We start from the raw sequence: 18,139 nt of genomic DNA on the forward strand, positions 1-18,139 counted from the left end.
AGAGAGAGTGAAAGAAAGAGAGAAGGAGCTAGAAGGAGGGAGAGAAAGGGAGAGGCAATTAGAGAGGGACAGAGAGAGGGAGAGAGTGAAAGAGGGAGAGAGGGTGCTCGAAAGAGGGAAAGAGAGGGATAGGCAATTAGAGAGAGACAGAGAGAGGAAGACAGAGAAAGAGAGACAGAGGGGGAGAGAGGGAGAGAGAGACAGAGAATGTGACAGAGAGAGACACAAAGAGAGAGGCAGGGAGAGAGAGACAGAGAGAAAGAGAGAGGGAGGACAGAGAGAGAGAGACAGAGAGAAAGAGAGAGGGAGAGACAGGGAGGGCAGAGAGAGAGAGAGAGAGACAGAGAGAGGGAGACGGAGGGAGAGAGAACACAAGGACAAAAGAAATGTACCAATTACAAAAGTGCAGAAACAAAGAGGGGCAGAGACAGAGTTACTCGGAGACGAAGAGAAACAAGGAGTAGGTTATTTAGATTGGAGATAAAAATAAAGAGAGAAAAAAAGCATATATTATAATGAGAGAGAGACAACACAGATATGGATGGAACGAGAGTGAAACACTGACAAATGATTATATAGTGATAGGAGCGGAGAGGTAATTAGATGGAAGAAATCAATTCAAAATAACTAGAGACTGAGAGTGAGGCAGAGCAGGAGAGTGTCAGACATAAAAAGACAGTAAGAGAAAGAGAGAAATAGGAACAGAAAGCAAGGAGAATAATAGAAAACAGGAGAGATGGGAGAAATACAAATATTAAAACGGAGACTGAGAGAGATGGAATGAAATACTGAAACAGATGGAAAGAAGAGATCGAGAAGTCAAATGGAACCGGAGAGAAAGAAGGAGACAGAAGTAGAGCTGGAGAGAGTGAGAAACAAACAGAATAGAACAAAGACAGGTGAAAAGGGAAAAGTAGATCCACAGAGATAAACAAAGAAAGAGGTGATGCCGGGATGCCCCACAATAAAGCCACTCAGCCTTGTGTACCTGACCCTGACCATTACTTACTGCAGGAGTTTCCCAGCTGCTCTGTGCAGTAACAATTCATCTGATAAACGAAAGGCTGAGATTAAATCAGCTTCAGCATGTCTGAAGGAAAAGGATGATTAAAAGGAGGAAGGACTGTTAAAAGAATTGTTAATGACACATTGTAAAAGATCACACAGCAGAGGATAGATCACCATAGCAACAAGAACGATTCAAGGAGGGCTAGAGGTCGTTTGAACACCTGCCGACTTAACTTGGTTACGTTGTGGACACTGAGAGACAACAAGTGAAGTGTCAATCAATCGTGGGTTATATTTGTCTGAACCAATTGTTGATAACCCACCGTCCCAGAGGTGTGATTCTTTGTTAAAAAGGTCTTTAAAATCTGGGCAGACGTTGATTGGAGAGAGACACAGATCCACCACGACTGCTCCAACCTCACCTTTCACTTCTTGGCAGCACCACCTCACCTGGAATCTTCATGACTGCTCGCTACCTCCCAGCTTGATGCCTCGATGCTGGTTTACAGATTGCCTGTGAAGCAGATGGCCTGGATACAAGAGAAAGTCACACTACACTACAACGGTCTCCATCAAAATACCTGGAATCTTCGCGGCAAGATTGAACCAACCATGAGGATATAACTGTTGTTATGGGATCAGTCTAAGATAGATATTTGATTTCCAAACAGTTACGTATTTTGGGAATTCAGAGTGTGTTGTTTTATTGTTGTTGAAGCAATTCTAAATCTGGCATAAACCAAAGATGTTGATTAAATTGTAATCTCAATTTTTCTAGTAAATTAATAATAATAATAAATGATTGTTTTGTTCATAAAGCCATGGTTTGTGCCTGAAGTTTCTTTACGATAAAGAGCCCATTATTTCAATATAAAATTAAACATCGTGGAGACAAAAAGTCATTGATCCCAAATTAAAGTGTAAAATCACTTTGCACCTTTTTGCTCCTCCATCTGGACCATGTGTAACTTTCCCAGTGAGCTGCTGGATTCCGTAATAAATCACAATGTACTCTTACCCCTTCTGCTGTGTTACTAAACTGGACAGGGTCCCGCAGCACTCTCCTGCTCTGTTACTGTTACAAATACTGTTATTGTTTCAGATTAAAGAAAAGTATTAATAATGGAGAAATGAATTAAATCCCAGATCAGAACTACATTCAGATTGAGTCCAATTTTACTCTGATTTATTTAACAGAAGCTAGAATTACATTCTCTACACAAAATGGCTAATTGGACCTTTCCTCCGAATGTCTGGTCTCTCCTTCTCGGTCACCATTACGTCCAAATAACCAAATGTTAATCCACTTTTTTGCAGAAGTTCACATTTTTGTGTTTAATTCCCTCACTGCACGCTATCTTTGTGTTAAACACCAGCTAGTACCAGTCTCACTCAGTTTGTATCTTTAACGATAGTGCAACTGTGATTTAACAAGAACACGAAATAAACCCTTTCCGTATCTCTCACCAGAACAAGCTCCACCTTGCCCCTCAGTAAGATGGATGCCTTACTGGTGGCCATTTAGCTTCAGGTTTAGAACGGCCATTTTGATTAAAATTCATCGCCGCCTTGCCCCTCAGTAAGATGGCTGCCTTATTGATGGCCATTCAGTTTCAGGATCAGCGCGGCCATTTTCTTTAAGCTTCATGGCGGCGAATTTGTTCAATATGACCATCTTGCACCCCCAGTAAGTTGGCCGCCTTACCCCTCAGTAAGATTGCCGCCTTAATCATGTCCATTTTGTTTCACGTTCACGGCGTTGAAATTATTGTTCATCGATTCATGGTTTCATTATGGGTACAATGCAAGAGGGAGTCCATTCAGCCCACCATGCTTGTGCCAGCTCTTTGAAAGCGCTATCCAATTAGTCCCATTTCCCGTTCTGCTTTTCCCCCACAGCCCTTTTGGAGGCTTTGTAATAGTAGGTGTATAATGGAAATACATATATATGTGTATGTGCAAATTTAGTTGCAAATGATTGTCTCTCAATCTTTTACTCTTTAGATTCTTCTCCTTTATGAACTGGGCTTTGCTTGTGCGTACATGAATGTTGCTGAGAGATTGTCCCTGTAACTGAGTGAGGGATCATGCTGTATTAGTTTTTTTTTAAAACACTTTTTTGCTTTGGCTCTTTTATACGTCATGAATTTGTTTGAACTCTTTGGCAGATTGGAAAAAGCCACTAACTGTAAGTTGACCACAAACTACAGGCTTTTCGTCTATTGCTAATTAAAACAAGAGAAAAGAACAAAGGTAAAGTTCGTTCACCTTTGCAAACTGCAACATAAAGGGTGAATTAGCAAAAAATGACCAGGGTTTTGTCGCCTGCTCCAGGAACAGAAGAGAAAATGAGCACAGGGGTAATGTGGACCATGCAGAAAACACTAACCAGGGCAGACAGACAGACCAGAACCTTTTAGGGGAGAGGTGAGAGGGAGTGGGTGAGTGAGGGAGTGAATTTCAAAGCAGTAGAGAAAACCCTGCAAACTTGTATTAGAGAGAGAGAGAGAAGCAACTTGTGCTCTTCAGCCTGCCCTGAGTGTCTTTCTGTCTCTCTCTCTCTCCCAACTTTTCTCTCTTTTCTTTAGATTCTCTGATTTGTAACTGGGGAGTTTCTTTGTCAGTGGTGTTTGGTGAGAGATTGCCTGCCTATGTAATGGAGTGAGTGAGTGAGTGAGTGAGTGTGAATGTGTGTGAGTGAGTGAGTGTGAGGGAGCTCTGGGCTCTTGCTCTGCCCTTTCAATCACTTGCTTTGTTTTTAATCAATTCCTTTTCAGCACCTCTCTCTCCCTACAGAGGATTTTTTTTTGTGGAAATGCTGTAACATGAAGATGTGGAAAGAGAATTTTTGGGAGGAGGAGGAATCCTTGGACAAGAAGCTTTCTCTCCACAGGGGACTGACCGAGGCCTTCATCCCAGGCTGCACTCAATGTGGCTCACGTGAGTTTTGCCTGGGTCACTGTGGGATCGGTGGGAGCACTGTGGGATCACGGGTTGCTGTGGGATCACTGGGATACTGCAGGTTCACTGGGGCACTGGCGGCCATTTTGTTTCAGCTTCATGGGGTGACAGGAGAAACTACTTTACCCATTCTATGTAATATAGAAATATTATATACATATATATATATATACATATATATATATCTTATTTTATATACACATGAAAGTCTCTCAAACGTTTGCACAATTTAAGTTTGGATACTGGGACCTCTGGGTGCATTGTGGGATCACTGGGATCACTTTGGGAGCACTGTGACATTATCACTGGGTGTGCAGGAGGATCACTGGGTCACTCTGCGATCACTGTGGGATCACTGGGTTCAATGTGGATCACTGGGACAATGTGGATCACTGGGATACTGTGCATGACTGTGGCATAACACTGGGTGTACTGTGGGGGTCACTGGGTCACTCTGCGATCACTGTGCGATCACTGGGTGCACTGTGGATCACTGGGACACTGTGGATCAATGGGGCACTATCACTGGGTGTACTGTGGGATCACTGGGTCACTCTGCGATCACTGTGCGATCACTGGGTTCTCTGCGGATTACTGGGACAATGTGGATCACTGGGACGCTGTGCAAGACTGGGGCAGTAACACTGGGTGCACTGTGGGGGTCACTGGGTCACTCTGCGATCACTGGGTGCACTGTGGATCACTGTGACACTGTGGATCAATGGGGCACTATCACTGGGTGCACTGTGGGATCAATAATCACTGTGGGGACTCTATGGGATATTTATTTACCCAGTTGGGCCGAATGACCTCTGTTTCTCTGCTGTACATTCGATGTAATTTTATGTAGTATACAAATATAGATAATGTTGTTATGATGTTGTGGGAAAACAGGGAATCCCGGAGAGACTTCCTTACACAGATGGGCCGAATGGCCTCTTTCTGTGCCGTGCAGTATTCAATGCTATATATATATATATATCTCAAAAGATAAATATTTTATATATACAAGCAAATGTTGTAAAATAGAAATAGAAATCGGGCTGAATGGCCTCTGTACTATACTCTGTTGTACTGTACATTCAATGTAAAATATATGTAACTGTATAATTCTATTATATATTATATTATACCATATTTTCAACAATTTGTTGTTGTTGTCAAATGAGAAATTCAGGGGAATTTCTTTACCCAGATGGGCTGAATGGCCTGTTTCTGTGCCGTGCTGTATTCTATGTAAAATATATATAAAGAAATGTACGGGGTTAAATTCGATAACCCCCGAATCCGGGCGCGGGGGGCGATTAACCCCCGAGTGATTAACCTGCACCCGGTCGTTGAGATGCAGACAGTCCGTGAGATTGGTGCTGCCTGGTGATTTACCTGATTCCTGCGAGCAGTCAGGCCTGGCTGTGCTGTTGAGCGGCTTCTCACCAGCAGGGGGGCCCTGATATTGCGTGAGTGGTGAGCGCCTCGAAAAGGCAGCCCGCACCTCTTCAAGGCAGGCCGCACCTCTGAAAGGCAGGCCGCACCTCTTAAAGCAGCCCGCACCTCTTAAAGGCAGGCTGCACCTCTGAAAGGCAGCCGGCACCTCTTAAAGGCAGGCTGCACCTCATAAAGGCAGGTTGCACCTCTTAAAGGCAGGCTGCACCGATTAAAGGCAGCCTGTACCGATTAAAGTCAGGCTGCACCTCTTAACGGCAGGCTGCACCGATTAAAGGCAGGCTGCACCGATTAAAGTCAGGCTGCACCTCTTAAAGGCAGGTTGAACCTCTGAAAGGCAGCCCGTACCTCTTAAAGGCAGGCTGAACCTCTGAAAGGCAGCCCGCACCTCTCAAAGGCAGCCCATACCTCTCAAAGGCAGGCTGAACATCTGAAAGGCAGGCTGCACCTCTTAAAGGCAGGCTGAACCTCTGAAAGGCAGGCTGCACCTCTTAAAGGCAGGCTGCACCGATTAAAGTCAGGCTGGATCTCACAAAGTCAAACATTTGATTCAGATTCAAACCTCCGGGGTCATTTCCTCTCGTACAGTTTTGATTGGCAGCTTCTTTTGAATTAAACAAACCATTGCTTAAAATGACTGGCTCCCAGTCACTGTTTTGAAGCCATTTTTCACCTTGTCTTTTTCAAACTGGTGAGTCTGTTTGGAATCTCTGAGAATGTTAATCAAGTCGACAGCTTCCATAGTTTGTGATAAAAAGACAACAAAGAACCAGGATGTTCGAAAGTTCGGTCACAGTTTCGTATAGTATTTGTGAATTATTTATTATTTTCTTTTCCATTAAGGATCTGGTTGAGCTTTACAGTAAAACTGTTGTCTTACTGCTACTATTTTGTTTGTTCTCTTATTGTTTCATCAATTTGTTTGGCAGTTAAAGTCTAAAACAAGCTCTAGTGTAGTGTGAATCTGTCTCCCTCTGAAGAGCAGGCACTATTAGGCACTGGATAGAACGAGTGGGCTGAGATAATCTGAAGGGGTTTCACTGTTCATTACCTGGCGCCCTTCAAATGTTACATTGATATCAGGACAAGCGGAAACACTGAGACATTGGGAGTGAAGCCTCACCTAACAGAGGAGCTGCTTTTTCAAGCTTAGAAATACAGCTGATTTTAAATCAGCAAACATTCACTTCATTAAAGTAGACAAAAAGGCAACTATCTCTGAACTGTCGCCACTCTCTCAAAAACATAGATATTTTACTGATCGGGGAATAATGGTCTTGTTCAAACTGTACAAAATAAAAATCAATTGTGATCTTTTTAAAATAATGAACTGATTTAAAGCATTATCCAACCAAACAAAGGCACCAAGAATTCCCAGGACATTGAGAGATTATGAGTGGGCAAAACTGTGGCAAATGGAGTTCAATGTGGGGAAATGTGAGGTCATCCACTTCGGATCTAAGAAAGATAGATCAGAGAATTTTCTAAATGGTGAGGAGCTCGGAACTGTGGAGGAGCAGAGAGATTTAGGGGTCCAAGTACAGAAATCATTAAAAGCTAGTGGACAGTTACAAAAATAATTAAAAAGGCTAATGGAATGTCGGCCTTTATTTCAAGAGGGCTGGAATATAAAGGGGTGGAAGTTATGTTCCAGCTGTACAGAGCTCTGGTTAGACCACATCTGGAGGACCGCATTCAGTTCTGGGCACTGCACCTCAGGAAGGATATATTGCCAATGGAAGGGCTGCAGCGCAGATTCACCAGAATGATCTCGTGGCTAAAAGGGGTTAAATTATGAGGACAGGTTGAATAGACTAGCCTTGTATTCCCCTGAATAAAGAAGATTAAGGCGTGATTGAATTGAGGTGTTTAAGATGATGAAAGGATTTGATAGGGTAGATAGAGAGAAACTACTTCCTCTGTTGGGGGAGTCCAGAACAAAAGGCCATAACCTTAAAATTGGAGCTCGGCCGTCCAGGGGTGATGTCAGGAAGCACTTCTTCACACAAAGGGTCGTAGAAATCTGGAACTCTCTCCCACAAAAGTCTGTTGAGGCTGGGGGTCAATCCGAAATTTCAAAACGGAGATTGATAGATTTTTATTAGTCAAGGGTATTGATGATTAAGGAACCAAGGCGGGTAGATGGAGTTAACATACTGATCAGCCATGATCTAATTGAATGGCAGAACAGGTTGAGGAGCTGAATTGTCTACTCCTGTTCCTATGTAACAGGCTCGTGTGGCTGAATGGACTTCTCTTGTTCCTCTGTAACATGCTCGAGGGGCTGAATGTTCTCATCTTCTTCCTATATTATCATGCTCGAGGGGCTGAATGGACTCCTCTTGTTCCTATGTAACATGCGCGACAGGCTGAATAGCGTCCAGATCCTGTATAACAGTCTCGAAGGGCTGAATGGCTTCCTCTGTTCAAGTGCAACGAGCTCGAGGGGCTTAATGGCCGAGTCCTATTCCAGTGTAATCGGCTCGAGGTGCTGAATGGCCTTCAGTTCCCGTGGAACACGCTCGTGGGGCTGAATGGCCTGCTGCTGTTCCTATCTAACAGGCTTGAGAGGCTGATTGGCCTCCAGGTCTGATGTTTCGGGCTCGAGGGGCTGAATTGCCTTCAATTCCCGTATAACACGCTCGAGGGGCTGAATGGTCTGCTGCTGTTCCTGTGTAACAGGCTTGAGGTGCTGATTGGCTAACAGATATAGTCTAAGGTGCTCGAGGGGCTGAATGGCCTCCTCCTGTTGCTATCTTACAGGCTTGAAGGGCTGATTGGCGTCTAGATCCTATATAACAGGCTCGAAGGGCTGAATGGCCTTCAGTTCCCAGATAACAGGCTCGAAAGGCTAAATGGCCTCCTCCTTTTGATATTTGACAGGCTTGAGGGGTTGATTGGCCTCAAGTTCCTGTATAACAGGCTCAGATGGCTGAATGGCCTCCTCCTGATTCTATGTAACAGGCTTGAGGGGATGATCGGCCTCCAGTAACGATGTAACGGGCTTGAGGGGCTGAATGGCCTCCTCCTTTTCCTGTGTAACAGCCTTCAGAGGCTGAATGGCCTTCAGTTCCCATATTAAAGGCTTGAGGAGCTCAATGGCTTCCTTCTGTTCCTGTCGAACAGCCGTGAAGGACTTGCGGCCAATTTGTCCAAGATGATTGCCAGACTTGCTGCCATTTTGTCCAAGATGTCGGGCGAACTTGCCACCATTTTGTCTAAAAATTAGAGCCGAACCTTTCAGGAGCGAGATTAGAAAACATTTCTACACACAAAGGGTGGTAGAAGTTTGGAACTCTCTTCCGCAAATGGCAATTGATACCAGCTCAATTGCTAAATTTAGATGTGAGATTGATAGCTTTTTGGCAATCAAAGGTATTAAGGGATATGGGCCAAAGGCGGGTTTATGGAGTTAGATCACAGATCAGCCATGATCTTATCAAATGGCGGAGCAGGAACGAGGGGCTGAACGTCCTACTCCTGTTCCTATGTTCCTATGATATTATTTATATGGAATTCCGACAGGCATTTGATAAGGTTCCACACAAGAGACTGTTGGCAAAAATGAAAGCGCATGGAACTTGAGGCAATGTATTGGCATGGGTAGAGAATTGGTTAGGAGATAGTAGTCAGAGAGTGGGGATAATGGGTACATACTCCAATTGGCAGGATGCGACTAGTGGTGTCTCCCAGGGATCTGTAACTGGGGTCTCAGCTTGTCACCATATTTATCAATGACTTAGATGAAGGAACAGAGAGTCGTATATCCAAGTTTGCTGATGAGACTCAGTTAGGTGGTACAGTGAGTAGTGTGGATGCGAGTGGAAAGTTGCAAAGGGACATTGTTAAATTTAGTGAGTGGGCAAAACTATGGCAGATGGAGTTCAATGTGGGCTAATCCAATTTGGACCTATGGTCAGGGTATTTTCCAAATGGTAAGAAGCTCGGAACTGTGGAGAAGCAGAGAGAATTAACGGTTCATTTACATAAATCAGTAAAAGCTAACGGACGGGTCCAAAAATAATTTAAAAGGCTAACGGAGTGTTAGCCCTTATCTCAGGGGGCTGGAATATAAAGAAGTGGAAGTTATGTTCCAGTTATATAAAGCTCTGGTTAGACTGCGTCTGGAGTAACTGCGTTCAGTTTTGGACACTGCACCTCAGGAAGGATAGATTGGCCTTGGAGGGAGTGCAGAGCAGATTCACCAGAATGTTACCGCGGTTAAAAAGGTTAAACTATGAGGACAGGCTGCATGGACTGGGCTCGTATTCCCTCGAGTACCGAAGATTGAGGGGCAGTCTGAGCGAGGTGTTTAACATGTTTAAATGAGTCGATAGAATAAAGAGAGAGAGAATCAATTTCCTCTGGGGAATCAAGAACGAGGGGGACAGAACCTTAAAATTAGAACCATGCCATTCAGGTTCGAAATCAGGAAGCACTTTTTTACACAATGGGCAGTAGAAGTCTGGAACTCTGTCCCCCAAAAGACTGTGGATGTTCAATTGAAGCTTTCAAGACTGAGATCGATAGATTTTTGTTGGGTGAGGGTATCGAGAGATAGGGAGCAAAGACGGGTAAATGGATTTGCGGTTCAGATGATCTCTGATCGAATTGAAGGGTGGAACAGGTTCAAGGGGCGAAATGGCCTCCTCCTGTTCCCAATGGAAATGTTGAGAATATGCTTTATTGATGCTGTGATGCCAGGTCCCACACCTGTCAAAACAAGGCCACATTTGGGAGTTTAATAACTTTGAAATGAACATTTTTCTTTTGTGACTTGTGCAACTTCGATCAATTGAATAGTTATGAAAGAGAATCAATGCCGTCATTCTAATTTCTGGCTGACCACCAAAGCAAAGGTTTCTGTAGTGTAGTGGTTATCACGTTCGCCTCACACGCGAAAGGTCCCCGGTTTGATCCCGGGTGGAAACATTATGTTGGGGCAGATGTTTTTTTCATCTGTGAAAGAGCCGGTCCTGTTAAATTTAACACAAATTCGTGGTCTCACGAGCACTGAACATTTTCAACCGAGCCCTTCAAAATACAGTGTGTAAAATGAGAAGGGATAAAAAGTTCATCGCACAAAAGAAATGATTTCAAACTTCCCTCAGTCGCCTTTCTGCAAAATAACGTTATCGGTTAATTAATGGTGATGAAAACAATGATCGTTTTTTTTTCTTGCCACAGCCTTTCAATTAGTTCATGCGACTAATATAACAAGTGTTCAAAAGTTGCTTTTCTGACCGGGAATCGAACCGGAGCCGCGGCACCCTCTGAAGAGCAAGCACTATTCAGCACTGGATCGAACGAGTGGGCTGGAACCCTTCAAATGTTGCACTGATATCAGGATAAGCGGAAACACTGATACATTGGGAATGAAGCCTCACCAACAGAGGAGCTGCTTTTTCAAGCTAAGAAATACAGCTGATTTTAAATCAGCAAAATTTCACTTCATTAAAGTAGACAAAAAGGCAACTATCTCTGAACTGTCGCCGCTATCTGAAAAACACAGACATTTTATTGATCGGGGAATAATGATCTTGTTCAAACTGTACAAGTTAAAAATCATTTCGAATCTTTTAAAAATAACAATCTGATTTCAAGCATTCTCCAACCAAACAAAATCACCAAGCATTCCCAGGATATTGGGAGATTATGTGAGTGGGTAAAACTATGGTAAATGGAGTTCAATGTGGGGATATGTGAGGTCATCCACTTCGGATCTAAGAAAGATAGATCAGAGAATTTTCTAAATGGTGAGGAGCTCGGAACTGTGGAGGAGCAGAGAGATTTAGGGTCCAAGTACAGAAATCATTAAAAGCTAGTGGACAGTTACAAAAATAATTAAAAAGGCTAATAGAATGTTGGCCTTTATTTCTCGAGGGCTGGAAAATAAAGGGGTGGAAGTTATGTTCCAGCTGTTCAGAGCTCTGGTTAGAGCCCATCTGGAGAACTGCATTCAGTTCTGGGCACTGCACCTCAGGAAGGATATATTGGCCTTGGAAGGAATGCAGCACAGATTCACCAGAATTATAGGCGGGCTAGAAGGGTTATATTATGAGGACAGGTTGAATAGACTAGGCTTTATTCCCCCGAATATAGAAGATTAAGGGGTGATCTAATTGAGATGTTTAAGATGATTAAAGGAGTTGATAGGGTCGATGGAGAGAAACTACTTCCTCTGGTGTGGAATCCAGAACAAGGGGGAATAACCTTAAAATTAGAGCTCGGCCGTTCAGGGTTGATGTCAGGAAGCACTTCATTCTGTTGAGGCCTGGGGTGAATACGAAATTTCAAAACGAAGATTGCAGATTTTTGTTAGGCATGGGTATTAATAATTCAGGAAACAAGGCGGGTAGATGGAGTTAAGATACAGATCAGCCATGATCGAATTGAATGGCGGAACAGGTTGAGGAGCTGAATTGTCTAATCCTGTTCCTGTGTAACAGGCTCGTGTGGCTGAATGGACTCATCTTGTTCCTGCATTAACATGCTCGAGGGGCTGAATGGACTCCTCTTGTTCCTATGTAACATGCGCGAGGGGCTGAATGGCATCCAGATCCTTTATAACAGTCTCGAAGGGCTGAATGGCCTCCTCCTGTTCCAGTGCAACAAGCTCGAGGGGCTTAATGGCCGAATCCTATTCCAGTGTAATAGGCTCGCGGTGCTGAATGGCCTTCAGTTCCCGTATAACACGCTCGAGGGGCTGAATGGCCTGCTGCTGTTCCTATGTAACAGGCTTGAGGGGCTGATTGGCCTCCAGGTGTGGTGTAACGGGCTCGAGGGGCTGAATTGCCTTCAGTTCCCATATAATAGGCTCGAGGGGCTGAGTGGCCTCCTCTTGTTCCTATTTTACAGGCTTGAGGGGCTGATTGGCCACCAGATCTGGTGTAAGTTGCTCGAGTGGCTGAATGGCCGCCTCCTGTTGCTACCTGAGAGGCTTGAAGGGTTGATTGGCGTCTAGTTCCTGTATAACCGGCTCGATGGGCAGAATGGCCTTCAGTTCTCAGATAACAGGCTCGAGGGGCTGAATGAACTCCTCCTTTTGCTATTTGACAGGCTTGAGGGGTTGATTGGCCTCAGGTTCCTGTATAACATGCTCGAAGGGCTGAATGGCCTCCTCCTGATTCCATGTAACAGGCTTGAGGGGATGATCGGCCTCCAGTAACGATGTACCGGGCTTGAGGGGCTGAATGGCCTCCTCCTTTTCCTGTGTAACAGCCTTCAGAGGCTGAATGGCCTTCAGTTCCCATATAAGAGGCTTGAGGAGCTCAATGGCCTCCTTCTGTTCCTGTCGAACAGCCGTGAAGGACTTGCCGTCATTTTGTCCAAGATGGCCACCGTACTTACAGACATTTTGTCCAAGATGTCCGGCGAACTTGCCACCATTTTGTCTAAAAATTAGAGCCGGACCTTTCAGGAGCGAGATTGGAAAACATTTCGACACATAAAGGGTGGTGCAAGTTTGGAACTCTCTTCCACAAACGGCAATTGATACTAGCTCAATTGCTAAATTTAGATCTGAGACAGATAGCTTTTTGGCAATCAAATGTATTAAGGAATATGGGCCAAAGGCGGGTATGTGGAGTTAGATCACAGATCAGCCATGATCTCATCAAATGGCGGAGCAGGAACGAGGGGCGTGATTGGCCGACTCCTGTTCCTATGTTCCTATGATATTATTTACATAGAATTCCGACAGGAATTTGTTAAGGTTCCACACAAGAGACTGTTGGCAAAAATGAAAGTCCATGAAACTTGAGGCAATGCATTGACATGGGTAGAGAATTGGTTCGGAGATTGGAGACAGCGAGTCGGGATAATGGATACATCCTCCAATGGGCAGCATGGGATGAGTGGTGTCCCCCAGGGATCTGTAACGGGGTTCTCAGCTTGTCACCATATTTATCAATGACTTAGATGAAGGAAGAGAGAGTCGTCTATCCAAGTTTGCTGATGAAACTAAATCAGGTGGTACAGTGAGTAGTGTGGAATGCGATTGGAAAGTTGCAAAGGGACATTGATAGATTAAGTGAGTGGGCAAAACAATGGCAGATGGAGTTCAATGTGGGGTAATCCACTTTGGACCTATGGTCAGGGTATTTTCCACAAGGTAAGAAGCTAGGAACTGTGGAGAAGCAGACAGAATTAACGGTTCATTTCCATAAATCAGTAAAAGCTAACGGATGGGTCCAAAAATAATTGAAAAGGCTAACGGAGTGTGAGCCTTTATCTCAGGGGCTGGAATATAAAGAAGTGGAAGTTATGTTCCAGTTATATAAAGCTCTGGTTAGACTGCGTCTGGAGTAACTGCGTTCAGTTTTGGACACTGCACCTCAGGAAGGATAGATTGACCTTGGAGGGGGTGCAGAGCAGATTCACCAGAATGTTACCGGGGCTGAAAAGGTTAAATTATGAGGACAGGCTGCATGGACTCGGCTCGTATTCCCCCGAGTATAGAAGATTGAGGGGCAGTCTGAGCGAGGTGTTTCACATCTTTAAATGATTCGATAGAATAGAGAGAGAGAATCAATTTCCTCTGGGGAATCAAGAACGAGGGGGACATAACCTTAAAATTAGAACCATGCCATTCAGGTTCGAAATCAGGAAGCACTTTTTTACACAATGGGCAGTAGAAGTCGGGAACTCTGTCCCCCAAAAGCCTGTGGATGCTGGGGCCAATTGAAGCTTTCAAGACTGAGATCGATCGATTTTTGTTGGGTCAGGGTATCGAGGGATAGGGAGCAAAGGCAGGAAAATGGATTTGAGGTTCAGATCATCTCTGATCTCATTGAAGGGCGGAACAGGTTCAAGGGGCTGAATGGCCTCCTCCTGTTCCCAATGGAAATGTTGAGAATATGCTTTGTTGAGGCTGTGACGTCAGGGTCATCCCCTGTCCAAACAAGGCAGGCCACATTTGGGAGTTTAATAACTTTGAAATGAACATTTTTCTTTTGTGACTTGTGCAACTTCGATCAATTGAATTGTTATGAATGAGAATCAATGCAGTCATTCTAACTTCTGGCTGATGATTGAACAGAGGTTTCTGTAGTGTAGTGGTTATCACGTTTGCTTTACACGCGAAAGGTCCCTGGCTCAATCCCGGGCAGAAACATTATGTTGGGGCAAATTTATTTTCTCATTGTGAAATAGCCGGTCCTGTTAAATTTAACACAAATTCGTGGTCTCACTAGCATTGAACATTTTAAACCGAGCCCTTAAAAATACAGTGTGTAAAATGAGAAGGGATAAAAAGTTCATCGCATAAAATAAATTATTAAAGTTTTCCAAATTCCCTCAGTGGCCTTTCATTCTGCAAAATAACCTTATCGGTTAATTAATGGTGATTAAAACAATGATTGTCTTTTTTTTTCTCTTCCATGCGATTAATATAACAAGTGTTCAAAAGTTGCTTCCCTGACCAGGAATCGCACCGAGGCTACGAAGGTAACAGCGCCAAATCCTAACCACTAGACCACCAGGGAACTCTGCTGGTTGTATTATCAGATTTAACATGGAATTCCCTTTCTCTGTGATTCAACTTTTAATTCTTTTTAGCTCCTGATTGCGGATATTCCCGTGTTTCAATAGGAATAAAGTGCAATAGGCTCAGGAAAACCCAGGGAGGTGGCATCCCGCTCACCGAGCCTTTCCAGCAGCATTTATCTCACCAAGCACTGGAGTGAGTGAAACTGTCTCCTGGCGGGGGGTCTCAATGTGGAAAGGGTGGCGAATGAGGGAATCATTTGTCAGTGAGGGTGGCCGAGCGGACTAAGGCGCTGCGTTCAGATCGCAATCTCATTTGGAGGCGTGGGTTCCAATCCCACTTCTGACATTTGCTATTTTATTTGCCGCTTGAGCTGCGGTTGATTTTTCGGCCCAGTTGATTTGCTCTTCCCGCAATCACCAACCCGGTCTCCGTCCACGGCACGTTTTGACGCCCACCGGCTCGTCCCTGAACCGAGCTTCAAACGAAAGTATGCTGGAAGCACAAGGCGGTCATTCAACAACTGTGGAGAGAACAGAAACTTGGGGAAATGTACCATAGGAACAGGAGTCGGCCATTCAGCCCCTCGAGCTCGCTCCTCCATTTGATGAGATCATGGCTGATCTGTGATCTAACTCCATATCCCTGCATTTGGCCCATATTCCTTAATACCTTTGGTTGCCAAAAAGCTGTCTATCTCAGATTTAAAATTAACAATTAAGCTAGCATCAATTGCCCTTTGCGGAAGAGAGCTCTAAACTTCTACCATCCTTTGTGTGTAGAAGTGTTTTCTAATCTCACTCCTGAAAGGTCTGGCTCTAATTTTTGGACTGTGCCCCCGAGTCCTAGAATCCCCAACCAGAGGAAATAGTTTCTCTCTATCCAGAAAACGTCAATGACACAGTCAATGAAAGGTGCAGTTCACGAAGGCGGCTCACCAGCACCTTCTCAAGAGCAATTAGGGATGGGCAATAAATGCTGACCTTGCCATTGACACCCACATCCCATGAATGAAGACAAAAAAAGTCGCCTGCATGGCCGAGTAATTTCCTGCTGCTAAACGACGGGAAGAATGAAACCATCGGCTTCAGTCCTTTGAACGAACTGTATACACTTGCCGTCGAGCTCAATCCCCACTTGGTCCTCTGCCCCGAATATCCACTACATCAGAAAATGCTCCGTAACATAGAATCACAGCATGGAAACATCATAGAAGGAGGCCATTCGGCCCATCGTGCCCGTGCCAACTCTTTGAAAGAGCTATCCAATTAGACCCGCTCCCCTTCCCTTTCCCCATCGCCCTGCAACATTTTCCCCTTCAAGTATTTATCCAATTCCCCTTTGAATGTTATTATTGAATCTTTTTCCACCACCCTTTCAGGCAGTGCATTCCAGATCATGTCAACTCGCTGCGTAAAAACATTCTCCTCATCTCACCTCTGTTGCCAATTACCTTAAATCTGTGTCCTCTGGTTACCATCCTTTCTGGCACTGGAAATAGTTTCTCCTGATTGATTCTATCAAAACCGTTCATGATTTTGAACACCTCTGTTAAATCTCCCCTTAACCGTCTCTGCTCAAAGGAAAACAACCCCAGCTTATCCAGTCTCTCCACCTCACTGAAGTCCCTCATCCCTGGCACCATTCTAGTAAATCACCTTTGCACCTTCTCCAAGGCCTTGACATCCATCCTAAAGTGTGGTGGGCAGAATTGTGTGGTGGCCAGCTGGGGCCTAACCAGTGATTTATGAAGGTTTGGCATAAGTTCCTTGCTTTTGTACTCTATGCCACTATTAATAAAGTCAACGATTCCGGATATTTTTTTTTACAATCCATTCAACTTGTCCTGTCACCTTCAAAGATTTGTGCACGTATACCCCCATGTCTCTCTGTTCCTGCACCCCCTTTAAAATTGCACCATTTAGTTTAAAGAGCTGGCACAGGCACGATGGGCCGAATGGCCCCCTGCGATTCTATGATTTTATGTTTTTGATTAAACCTCTATGAAGCGCTTTGGGATATCCCCCAGAAGTGGGAGTCAGCAGTTCACTTTCTCCCTTAACACTTCCATCTGACCTGGTGAATCTGTGCTGCACTCCTTCCAAGGCCAATATATCCTTTCAGATTAAACGGGTATAAACTTGAAATAAGCGCCACTGTGGATCAGTTTTCGCTCACTCAGAGTTATCTGTTGATTGAAATAAGATAATGCGCTTTTAAAGAATAAGGAAGCAGCCACTATCGCCCCTTTTGACAAGCCCACTTTGTGGCACTTTTTCAAAAGCCTTTTGAATGGCCAGAAACACAACATCAACCACATTGCCCTCATCAGCCCTCTCTGTTAACTCATCACAAAACTCAATCACGATTTGCCTTTAACAAATCCACAGTGGCGTTCTATTATCAATCCACACTTGTCCAAATGACTATTAATTTTGTCCCAGATTATCATTTCTCAAAGCTTCCCACCACCTTGGTTAAACTGACTGGCCTGTAATTGCTGGGTTTATCCTTACACCCTATTTTGAACAAGGGTGTAACATCTGCAATTCTCCAGTTCTCTGACACCAAACCCTGTATCGAAGGAGGAGTGAAAGATTATGGCCAGTACCTCTGCAATTTGCACCCTTACTTCCCTCAGCAACTGAGGATGCATCCCATTCGGACCAGGTGACTTTAAGTACAGCCAGCCTTTATATTATCTCGTCTTTAGCAATTTTCACCCCATCCAGTATCTCAACTACCTCCCCTTTTACTGTGATTTAGGCAGCATTTTCTTCCTCGGTAAAGACAGATGCAAAATACTCATTTAGTACCTCATGCATAGATCTCCTTTTTGGTCTCTAATCGGTCTTAACCCTCCTCTTACTACCCGTTTACTATTTATATACCTGTCGAAGACTTTTAATGACTTGATGAAGGGATCGAGTGTAATGTATCCAAGTTTGCAGATGATACAAAGCTAGGTGGGAAAGTAAGCTATGAAGAGGACACAAAGAGTCTGCAAAGGGATATAGACAGGTTAAATGTGTGGGCAAGAAGGTGGCAGATGGAGTATAATGTGGGGAAATGTGAGATCATTCACTTTGGTGGGAAGAACAGAAAAACAGAATATTTTTGAAATGGTGAGAAACTATTAAATATTGATGTCCAGAGAAACTTGGGTGTCCTGGACACCTGAACTCCAGGTTGTGCTAACCGAGTATAAACATCCAAAACCTGATGACGGAGAAATGCTAA

General features: G+C 44.2%; 2 non-coding genes across 2 annotated transcripts; both read left to right on the top strand.

Annotated features, from left to right (window-relative positions):
• Positions 1 to 10,271: 10,271 nt before the first annotated feature.
• trnav-cac (transfer RNA valine (anticodon CAC)) lies at positions 10,272 to 10,344 on the top strand. Its single transcript has one exon. It is a non-coding gene; the product is annotated as a tRNA-Val (tRNA).
• Positions 10,345 to 14,454: 4,110 nt separating this feature from the next.
• Positions 14,455 to 14,527, top strand: trnav-uac (transfer RNA valine (anticodon UAC)). Its single transcript has one exon. It is a non-coding gene; the product is annotated as a tRNA-Val (tRNA).
• Positions 14,528 to 18,139: the final 3,612 nt, after the last annotated feature.

Source organism: Heptranchias perlo, unplaced genomic scaffold (genome assembly GCF_035084215.1).
Source record: "Heptranchias perlo isolate sHepPer1 unplaced genomic scaffold, sHepPer1.hap1 HAP1_SCAFFOLD_52, whole genome shotgun sequence".
Taxonomy (NCBI): domain Eukaryota; kingdom Metazoa; phylum Chordata; class Chondrichthyes; order Hexanchiformes; family Hexanchidae; genus Heptranchias; species Heptranchias perlo.